Genomic DNA, 12,037 nt, shown 5'->3' on the forward strand with positions numbered 1-12,037 from the left:
TGACTCACGGTCACAGGCAGATTAAAAAAGGCTGTAGGGGCTGACACTTTTATAATATGAACACAGATTTCAATGTCCTCCATTGTGTTGACACTGGAACTTGTCCAGCCCCTTGATGAGCTGGTTCTGGGCACCAAAGTGGTAGGAAACTACTTCAGGAGGAAAAAAAGTGAAAGCTTTCTGCTGATTTATTGCCTTGGAGTGGGTCATCGAGGGTCATGTGAGCATGAGAGCTGGCACTAGGAACAAGATGGGATCATATAGCCAGGGACTGATCGGGGCTGTGGCAATTAGACTGGCTTAAACTGTCACAGAATTGTGACCAGAGTTGGACAATCACTGTGGGTCAGAGCCCCGTGGCTGTGGATGGAGATCCTTTCTTGCTCTCAGCGGTGCCAGCTGCTGGTCCCCCGCCTCCTCCTCCCACCAAACGGTGCTCTTGCCCGGGATCTGCCAGGAGAGCTGCCCCGTTCAGCCACGGTGAGCCATTAAAGGAATTAAGCAAACCAAACTATTTGGGACTGAAGTGGGCTGGGAAACAGGTCTGCCAGCAGGCAGGGGACAGTAACCTCCAGGGGAGGAACATGGCAAGAGGTTTGATGGGCTGGGTACACAGGGTACTCCTGTGGTTATAGCTGTTTACAATATGCATGCTGGTTTCTACCCTTAAAGAGCCTGTATGTTTTATCTTCAAAAAATAAAAAATTAAAAAAAAAAAAAACAGAGACAGATTACTAGGTGGCTTGATAACAAAATTTATTCTTACAGGGGAGATATACCAGGTCTCTTGATTTTAGCGAAGAGAGACATAGCAAGAAGAGATGGTAAGAGCTGGAGCCAGGCAAATTTCACATGAGAAATAAGGCACAATTGTTCAACTCTGAGAGTGATTAACCAGCGGAACAGACTACCACGGGAAGCAGTAGATTTTCCATTTCTTCAAGTCTTCAGCTCAGGACTGGATGCCTTTGTGGAAAATACTTTTAATAAACATGAGATTTTGAGCTCAACACTAACTGAGTAAAATGCTGTTGTGCTTATTAAACAGGAGGTCAAGCTGGATGATATAATACCCCTTCTACTCTTAAAAATCCATGAAGTATAAATGAAACAGCTATTGAGCTCCACCGGTTAGGGTACACATTCATACGCTTTCCTTGCCAGTGGCAATGTTTCGGCTGGAAAATTGCAGCTCCTGATGACCCGGTGTCCAGGACAGCATCCTACTCCTGCCGAACCCTCCGCTGAGCTCAGTCTGTCTCTGTCTGAAGCCCCTTAGCTATGATTCCCTCCAGTTCAACATTCTTTGTGTCCAATTCGGATTGTGTTATGTAAAAGGAGAACTACAAATTAGGGGAAAAAGAAGTACGCTTTAGTACCAAGTAAAAGGTAAGTAGAAAGAAGTAAATTTAGTTAGATATAACAGAGGCTACATGTGAAGGAAGGCTGAGTAACAAGCTTTTCATGAAGTTTTAAATCTGCAATTTTCTCAGCAAGTCATCTCAAAAGCTCTCAGAGTCCTTAAAAATCTGATTTTTTTTTTCTCCTGAAAATAACAAAGCAGGTCTTAAAAGAGCACTTTCCCTCAATAGGGTCCAAAGTCTATTAGCGAGGGAATCAGCATTATTATTTCCTTCAGTTTTATACATGGAAGTGAAAAAAGCGAGCTGTCCATAGCTAGTCAGAAACTGCTGACTGTGATCCTGCTGGCTGTATCTCAGATAAGTATCTGACAAGAGTACAAGTATACAAGTATCTTTATTTTATTACAAGAAACCCAATTTATTTTCTTAAAAGGGTATTCTGTGGCTGTCTTTTGACAATAATCCTGAAAGAAGCGGACTAAGGAATTCTCTTGCTCATAGTTGGGTCTGGCCCTGATGATTTCCGCCAAATACAGTCGCACAACAGCCAATATATAGTTAAAAGCTGCAAACATTTCTGGCACCCTATGTAGTGTCATTTCCATCCACTTAACAGCCCCTTTAGATGTAGTTAAAAGACGTTAAGTTAAGCCAGCAGTGTGGGTACTGTGCAGCCCAATGGCAAATGAATGACATCAGGTGGGAGAGGAGCAGACACGAAGTACCTGATGCTCAGCCTGACATTCAGCCTGCGGCTGTGCAGCCGCTTTGCACCCACAAAGCTGGACGCCCGCCTGCCATCCGAGTATTTACACGAGGCCGTGATTAGGAACGGTGAGCATGTACGCGCTCAGACTGTCTGTGCGGTTGGCTACACAATTTAAAAGCAGGCCTTCAGTTTGAGGCTGAACTGAAAAAATAAGAATTCCTACTCCTATCATTGTTTTACAATATCACAACACAGTTTTCATCCACAAAAGAGCCACAGCACAGAGCCAAGCAGAGGCCATGATACACAGAAAGGATCTCAAGGCTCCACAGTTTTCACAGTCAAGTTTCTTCTACCAGTCAACTTTATAAACCACATCCCAGCAACAAGCCAGCATACTCACTGTGGAAACATTAACTCCTAAGTTTCTCAAGGATTATCGGAAATATGTAGCTACCCTGAGCTCAAATATTACCTTGGCACTAAAGGTAAGGGCAATAGGCCAATGAGACTTTCTCCTGATTCTGCTGCTATGTAATCTGTTAGACTATTTTATTCTCTACTAATCCCTGTTAATTCTGTGCTTCCTTCTTGCCTGCCCTGCACCTGGAACATGCCTGTCTAGAAGGGAACTCAAGAGGCCGTTGGCCTCATTGGCCTTATATAGGATCTGTTACGCCTAAAATATTCCTGACTGACATTTCTCTAACCTTAAAGTCTCCATATACCATCCTCCACCGTGATCTATTCCTATTCATTATCTATTCCTACAGTTCCCTATACGTAAACTGAATCTTCTTTACTGTAATTAAAGCCCATTGCTTATTGTCCTACAGAAAATAAATTATTTCTTTTTTCCAATGGCCTTGCCTTTCTTTTATGTCTATTATCATCTCTCTTCTCAGATTTCTGTTGTTTAGGGTAAGAAGTTCCAGTTTGTTCCATTTTTGTGTTCTCTGTCCCATGCTTTTCGAGTTGAACATTTCTGCCTAAGTGTAGTATCTCAAATTTATCGCCATTAAAAAGCTATTTTCAGGCCCTTTTAGAAATATGTGAAGAGCTTTCGGAATTCCAGTCCTATACCCCAGTGTATTTTCGGTCCCCTCCCACCTCTTTGTCATTTCCATGTGGAATGTGCCCATTTTCCATCCCAGCAGCTAAATTATTACTGAATAGATTGAAAAAGACTTAGCAAGGGAGAGTCCCACTTGGTAATGGTGCTACCCGAATAAAGGATGGCAGCAAGGACCGGCACAACGCAGCTGTGAGAGCGCTGTGCTAGTCTGGTAGTACCCAACACAGAGAGAGACCAAGTTGGTAATCTCCAGACCTCTTAAGGTCTTCAAGTGGAAAAGTGGCGCAAAGCCACGTCGGGCCATGGTTTAACCTGTTGTTTTTAAAAGCAGCATCAGGTTATGTATTCTGTTCCCTACCTTCCCTTTGGCACTTGGTCGTACCCCTGCACAGCCTCTTCTGTCAAGCCAGTGCAACTATTTGTGCAGCCCAGTGGTAAATCAAGTTGGGGGAAAACTAAAAGAGCACAAAGAGAAGTGTAGGTCGCGGCTAGATGCATGCTCAGAAACAGTTCACCACGGAGCTTGTGCCCACACAAGGAAGAGGAGAGGCAAGTGTGGCTGGAAGTGTATGCTCACAACGGGTTTAAGAAAAACGCAGCTGGTGCTCAGAGAAATGGCCCCATGCACCCCTCTGCACTTGTCTTCTCTCTGACGCTGGGTGTAGTGCTTAAAACTACTCGACTCTTTTCGGCTTGGTTAGTTTTCAATCTGATCGGACCCCTGATCTGGCTGACCGCATATCTAAACAGTCAGCAATGTTGGCTCAAGACAGGCGTTGGACATAGGAGAGGGGTCCCTAAAAAGTAGAGTTTCATGCATGGCTTTCACCTAACTAAAATGATGTTTTGGCCCAGAAAAGATTCTCCTTTATTGTGCCTTCCACCAGCTCAGCGTGTGGCCGTGTGGCTGACAGAAAGGACGCAGCACGTACCAGCAGCGCGTCCTGGGGCTCTTGTGCCTTAGGTGCCTTCGCCTTCTGCGTTGCTGAGGGCCTTCCATCAGAACGCCATACCCGCTTTCCACCCCCAGCTCCGTGTCCTCTCGCCCCAGCTGCCTCGGCGATGTTTCCCAGAGCCGCTGGAGCAGTATCTTGTTTTTCTCATGCTGTTGCTCTCATGCTGTTATTCGCATGACCTTGCACCTGCAAACCCCTGATAGTGTTCTCGGCAGGTTCTCATGGGAAGCGATGGCCACCAGCGTGAGAATCACCCCTTCTTCCCCCCTTTTCCTACCCTTTGGTTGTAGCTTTTGGTTTGCATCACAGGGGGCACAATGCTTAACAACTATCCAGCGTGCAGGACCTGCAGCAGTAGCGGTTACAACCCATAGCATTTGGGGGGGCCCAGTAAACTTTTTATCGTTACTATGGGATAAGCACTACGGGAGAGGAGTCCAGGAGAGGATGCTTTCTGGGGTCCCTCCCCTCACTTTTTTCTCAGCTGCCTACTTAGGAGAGTTCTCCCTTTCCCTTCGCTTTCTCAATCTCTCTGTTTTCACTATTAGATTCACTGCATGCCCTCAGCTATGAACCCCACTGCGAACTTGTCCCCACACCGCATGGGCGACAGGGGAACGGCATCGAAGGCGGGAATCCCCCCGACAGCCCCCTTGCTTTAGCAACCACACAGTGGCAGACTAGCTTTGCAGCTTCTTACAGGTAAGAGTGCACTTACACGCAGCTTAAATTAAACTAAATTGGGTTTGCCATCACGTGTAATGGAGGGAGCGCACGGCTGAGGCAGGAGGGAGAGTGACGGTGGAATGAGAACGTGCTTTTTGGTGGCAGCCTGCAGCTGCACTGGACTGGAATAGGGGAAAACCATACTCTAAGTGGGAAGAAAAGCCATTAATACCCAAGAGCTTCCTCTCTGGAGAGAGTGAACAAGTTTACATGAAGTGGTGTGAGCAGAGGAATGGGTCAGGAACAGAAAGCTGCCAGTCACAACAGGGACAGGCAGATCCTGGGGAGCGGGGCTCCTGGGGGAAGAGCGAGCGGAAGCAAAGCCATGAGGCGACGGGACACAGGAGCTGCTCCCGCAGCTGCCGCCGCGGACCGTTGCCCCCTTAGCACTGGCGGCAAATCTGTGCCTGCACCCTGTCACGAGGTTTCACAGTTACTTTGGAGTTTTTCCAGTACAACTACTGAAAAATTAAACTGAAATATGAGCTGAGAGAATAACCCATTTATTTAAATATAGATTAACCTTAGGTGTCAGACCATTTTTCCCAGCAAATAATTCCCCCACCGCACAGCTAAGCAAAGCCTGAATTAGAAAGAATAAGTATGTCTCTAAGGCATTTCTAAATCATCAGACTTTGTTACAGCTAATCATTTCACCGATATTTTAGCACTCTGAGTTGCTTCTGAAGATGATGCCAACACAGTCATCGTGGCTGTGTGTGTTTCAGTGGAAAATATTTTGGGCTAAGCATTGTGCGTGACTATTTCAATAGAAAAATATTTAAGGGAAAGTGTATTGTCATGGTAAACTACATAGAAAAACTAGGGCGGGGCATGGGAAAAAAAGGCAAAAGTTACGTACAAATAGGAAACAGCCACGTTTTGCAAAATTTTATTCAATTACCCATATATTTTTTGCCTTAGCTGCTCCTTTGGTGAGCGATGCTTACACAGACCAGACAACGCGGCGCAAGGCCTGAGTCGGTACTAACTTCCCCAGGGACTGGCTGTGGAACAGGGTTGTTTACCTAAGAGGATTCCCCGGTGTTAAGGAGAGAGCCAGGCCAAGAGCAGCCTGCTCCGGAGGTGCCGAGAGGTAATGGGAGCACGGGGCTTCCCTGGACGGTCCTGACCTGTTGTGTCTTTCCCAGGTTGAATGGAAATCTCGGTGGGGATCACCCTTGTAGTGCTTTTGGGGAAGATGTGGAGAAAATTCTAGGGAGGTAGCTGCACATACTTCTGGTCGCTATACAGACAGGGCAAGTGAAATTCAGTTTAGCTGAACATCAGTTTCTTTCAGATTCGTTGATGCTGTGGTGATAGATTCAGTACTTTACCATTCACGCTTCTAGGAACAAGTTCTGGGATGGCCAAAAGGATGGACGTTAGCCCCTAGCATTTAGGACATTTTCAATTGCTGCTGATGCAGGCACAGCTGCCACACCAGCAGCTGAGTTCCTGTTGATGATGGAGGTTGCGTTGTTATCGGACTTTGTCGCAGAGCCAGTGTGGGGCTGCGGATCCCCCACATCTCTTCCACAAACTGGGGTCTGAAGTCCCTTTGTAAACACGCTTCATACACTGTAAATGTGCCTGGCTGATTCAGGGAGAGCTCCTTCACACGCAGAACAAACTATCCTGGAAGAAAGGTCACTTTAAACTAGACTAAAGGCTCTGCTCACATGAGCTGTGGGTCCATGAGGATTTATCTGGTGACGATACTGGCTGAAGTAATTCTGGCCTTTTTCCTCCCACCTCCCTCTCTTCCCACCAATTGTTCGTGTGCCACTCCCTGCACTGCGCCAGCAGAACTGTTTGTGTAGCTACATCGTGAACAAACAAGGGAACTGATCTAACACAACTAGGCAAAATGGAGAAATGTTGTTTGTTTTCTTCTGCCGGATCCTTTGACCTGGGTGATTCATTACACAGCTATAGAAATCACTCCCTGGCAGAGAACAGGAGGGCAGGTGGAAGCAGAAGAAATCAGATGGATGGGGTGGGGTGGGACTGCCTGAGCAGCACTGTTGCTGAAACCATGAAACCACAGACTGAGTTGAGGCTTTACGGATGCTAACGGCACGTTGTTGCCCCTCTGTCATCGTCACAGCAGAGTTGTTACAGTCGCATGGACAGTCCTACACCTCGGGTCAAACTCTTTCACCCCTAAAGACAAAGCACGAACTAAAGCGACACACAGAGATTTCAGGAGATGGCTGAGCTGTAGCCCACCACTACCATCAGGATGAGATCTTGTTTCTCAGCCATGTTTTGCCCCTGGCTGCAGCTTCCAGCCTTCCTTTGCACCAGTTCTGGTGGCCATCGGAGAATTTGCAGAAGTCTGGTCTTGTTCATTAGCTGAAGAGGAATGACCAAGTTACTTTGTGCTTGATCGGTTTTCTTCTGGGTTAGCGAGCTGACCTGGCTCATTGATAGCCTGTTGAAAAGCAGAGGCCACGGAAGGTAAGCGGTAGAAAACCAGAACTAGGAACACGGAGAAGGTTTGGAAAGGAGGGTGGGTGAGATATCCTTCCTTCAGTAGCTGTCTCATCTTCTGATTCAGATACACCTTCCATTTTTATGCAGGTCGTTAGCTCTAGCAGATGGAGAAAATATATGACTTCTATGCACATCATCCTGAACTTCTGCAGCAAGATTTAAATGTGTGAGCTGTTCCTTGCTTTCAGAGCATGAGTCAGCTAAAGGCTTGACCCATTAATCTTTCAAAAGTGAGAGGGGGAAAAAAGACTGCAGCCTTTTCTGGCTGTTGCATTCCCATTACGCAAAAGGGACGCTACGGGTTTCTGTGTTAATGCTTTTTCATTGGCTTCTAAATTTGCCGTTTTCATAAGGCAAAATCTACAACGTTAGCTGTCAGACTTACAAACTCAACTGGTGTTCTGAAAATCCAGCTGTGTTTTCAGATTCTTAACAAAAATTCCAGTAAAACAGCCTCTGTCATTGGAGATTAACTGGCAGGGCTCTTGACAATACATGGAGCAGAACAGAATCCTCCTCAGTTGCCATGGCTATGTTTTCCCATTGAGTTAACAGAATTAAAAAAAAATAGTTTTTCCAGGTAATTCAGCAATTCTGACCTACACACACACAGAAAACAGTTAATATCAATGAGAAGGAAGACTTTTTACACAGCAGACACTGGTATCGGGACTGAGGTGCAGGGCTATCTCTGTACATAGGCAGAATAACCATCACCTAAGGCAGCACAGTAGCAGGGGCAGCACAAAGGCCAGGGCCCCAGTGTAAATGCCGGAGCTCTAAAAAGTCAGACCCGTAGCTGCTCCACCGAGTAATGGGAGGGGTGTGAGGGCAGCAGGTGCTGCCTGGGGAGAATACCCCTCCAGCCTTTTCCATGCTCCCTGTGGCAGTGGGAACAAGCAGCTTAGTTTTCCAGGGCTCTGCTCCTTGATCTGCCTGCCCACTAGCTCTCCATTTCAAGTATCCTCCTTTCCCAGCACAGCACAGCCCCTTCATCTTTAGGATGGCAAAATTCAGTGTTACCTACACAGCTGAGAAACCCTGAGCTTACTCTTAGTCTCTTTAAAACACCACTATTTCTTACATTCTTTCTTAAGTATCCTCTACTGCCTACTCTGGGAGAAAAAAAGCACTGGGCTACCTGGACCAGCTGATTGCCAGAATCACCGCCAGAAGAATGCAGGAGGGTGGCAGTCCTTGTGTTTTATACAGACTGCCTGAAGCATATCAAGGAAGAAAGATGCCAGGGGAGATGTCTTGCTGGAAGAATTGGTCAAAGATGTGAAGGTGCAGTCTTGGCTGCAGCAAACGCAAGACTGTAGAGTTGAAAATCTGGAGAGAAATGAGCAAGGCAACTAGTAGAATCACAATCCTGGACTTCAGGAAAGCAGATTTCGGTTTACTCTGGAATCTTCTTGCCCTGGAGGGCACGGGGCCCAGGGCAGCTGGTTGATCTTCAAGAACAACCTGAAAATCCAGCAAGTGTGGCAGGAGGGCAGCATGGATGTACAAGGGACTCCCAGCTGAGCTCCAACACAAAAAGGAAGCGTACAGAAAGTGGAAGCACAGATGGGCTGCTCAGGAGGAATACAGAGACATCGCTTGAGCACGCAGGCTGGTGTTAGGAAAGCCAAAGCTCAGCTGGAGATGAAATCAGACAGGGAGGTGAAGGTTAGCAGGAAAGGCTTCTGTAGGTATGCTGGCAGCAAAAGGAAGGCTGAGGAAAATAGGGGTCCACTGCTCTATGGAGCAGGGGACACGGTGACAAGGGACATGGAAAAGGCTGAGGTACTCATTGCTGTTTTCCCATGTTTTTCACTGTTATGATCTGCCCGTAGGCTTCCCAGTTCCCCAAGCCTAGTAGCAGAGTCTATGGGAGTGAAGCAGCACCCAGCACAGAAGTCAGGGAGCGCTGAAGCCAACTGGATGTACTCAAGTCCACAAGACCAGATGGGATGCGACGAAGGCTGCTGGAGGAGCTGGCCAATGTCATTGTGAGGCCACTCTCTATCATCTTTGAACAGTTATGGTGACCTGGGAGGTTCTTGATGACTGGAGATGGGTAGATACCACACCTACCTTCAAGAAGGGCAAGAAGAAAGATCCAGGGAATGAAAGGCCAGTCTGCCTAGCCTTAGTCCCTGGGAAGGTGATGGAGCAAATCCTCCTGGAAGCCACGTCCAAGCACATGAAGGACAAGAAGGCAATTGCGAATAGCCAGCATGTGTTTACCAGGGGAAATTGATTGCTTTCTACAATGAGATGACTGGCTATGTGGACAAAAGAGGAGATGTGGATGTTGTAAATGTTTTGCAAAGCTTTTGACATGTTTCCCTTATAGTCAAATTGGTGAAACATGGCTGGGTAAGTGGATTACAAGGTGGCTCGAAAGTTGGCTTGGCCATTGGCTCAAAGAATAGTCAGTGGTACAAAGTCCAGCTGGCTGCAGGTTACTAGTGCCATCCCTCAGGGATGGATACTGGGGCCAGGACCATTTAATGTCTTTTACTGATGACCTGGATGACGTGATGGGGGCAATCACAGCCAATTTGCAGGAAATACTAAACTGGGGGTGAATGATTGATAAGCTGGAGGTCAGGGCTTCTGTGCAGTGTCCTAGACGGGTTGGAGGAATGGATTCACAGGAACTTCATGGAGTTCAACAAAGGCAAAGGCAAAGTCTTGCACTGGGGGAGAAACAGCTTTATGCAACAGTGAAGGTTAGGGGTCAACAAAGGCGTCCAGTGGAAAAAGACTCGGAGGTCCCGGTGCACAGCGAGCGGAACATGAGTCAGTGAAGTGCCCTTGCGGCAGAGAAGGTTAACCACACACAAGGATGTTATCAGCAAGAGTGTAGCCAGCAAGTTAAGCGAAGTGGTTCTTCCCCTCCATCTGGCACTTGTGAGACCACATCTTGCAAGTGTCCAGTTTTGAGCTCCCCAGTACAAGAAATACATTCATCCACTGGATTGAGCCAGTGGAGGGCCGCCAGGCTGGTCAGGGGACTGGAGCTCATGATGTATGAAGAGAACCTGAAAGAACTGGGTCTGTTCAGCCTTAAGAGAAAGCAAAGGAGGGAGCTTATTGCTGTCTACAGATGCCCAGTGGAAGGACGTAGAGAAAAGAGATGCACAGGGAAAGGATGAGGGGCAAGGGACACAAACTGAAGCATGGGAATTTCTAATTCATTACAAGGAAAAAAAAAGATTACCAGGAGGGAGGGTAGTCAAACACTGAAAATGGGACCACAGTGGCTGCAAAATCTCTTGCGTTGAAGGTATTCAAAACTGGACTCAATGAGGCCTTGAGGAACCAGCTTTAACTGGCCCTACTTTCAGCAGGGGTTGGAGATGATGAGCTTTGGAGGTCCCTTCCAACCTACGTGATCCCATGATTCTGTGAAGAAGCATGCCTTGAAGAGAATGAATGAAAGCAGTGAGACTGATTTACCCTCAACCCGCTGATATAAAAAGTATATCAATGTCCCTGAATGATCCAGAAATATTCCAGTATGTAAAAAAACCAAAAACCAGCTCATCTCTTAAGACCCCATGACTTCAAGGCATTCCAGAAATTCTTTTTTTTTTTTTTTTTTACATTTATTTTTGCAATCTTATGAGAACTCACATTTGGCAAAATCCTCCCATATATATCAAATGCAGCCCTCCCAAGTACCCACCGTGTGCTTTTAAAATACCACTAAATCATCGTTACTTGAAATTGACTGCAGATTTTTTAAAAAATATTTTATTGTTCTCCCATTTTCCTCTATACACTATGTCAAGGGCCCTGTTACTTCTTAGTTAATATATGTATGGTATTTATATAGCAGTATCATACTAATTAAACAAATCATGAACTATAAGATATATATTCTTTCATAATACCCCTCGGGGATGTAAGAAATTCTTCTCCCATAATACAGTGGAGAAACTGAGGTACAGCAAAGCACAGGGGCTTTCCAAAGAGAATCTTGGCAGAGCACAAATTGAAGCAAATTCTCTGAACTTTGAAGCTTGTGTGTAACCACACAACTAATTCTTTAAATAGAAGCTCGATGAAGTGTACCATGATTTTTGGAAACTCGGGTCCCCTGGTGTACCGGCCTTTCATGTCTTCTGAGAAAGCAAAAAAAGGCAAGTGGTTTAGACTAAGAACCGTCTAGAGAGGTCAGCAGGATTGTCACCTGGTGAAGGAAGCCCTCTAGCACCCAGAAGACAGGAGAAGGCAGAGACCAGCCTGGGACCCAGAAGTTGGTGATGGAGACTGAACTCGTTAATTCTGGGTGTGGGTGGGGAACCTTCCTGCGTGTGGGCGAAGCAGCACAGGCTAGCTGAGGCTTCCACTTTCCTTACGTTTTGGATGAGCCAGTGGGAGCTGAATGCATAGCTGGCCATCTGGAGGACGTCAGTTGACAGCTGCAAAATGAAGGGGAGCTGTTCTCTCTCCAGTAGCTCAAGGGCACCCATGGGGAGAAGTTAAAAACCTTCACCACTGAAAACTTGGTGCTGCCCTTCTTTCAATAGATCTGCAGCACAGTCGTGATTTAGTCTTAATTAGGATGCCAATCTAAAAACATCCTGTCGTATTTTAAAAACAAGCCTGTTCTTTCTTTGTATGTTTTCCCACAAACACTTTTATCACAACCTTGATCTTACAGCGCAGACCTGGGCAGAGCTTTTATTAATTGTAAACTACAACCTTTTGC

Source organism: Nipponia nippon, unplaced genomic scaffold (genome assembly GCF_047370975.1).
Source record: "Nipponia nippon isolate SJK-2023a ecotype South Korea unplaced genomic scaffold, ASM4737097v1 scaffold_2, whole genome shotgun sequence".
Lineage (NCBI taxonomy): Eukaryota > Metazoa > Chordata > Aves > Pelecaniformes > Threskiornithidae > Nipponia > Nipponia nippon.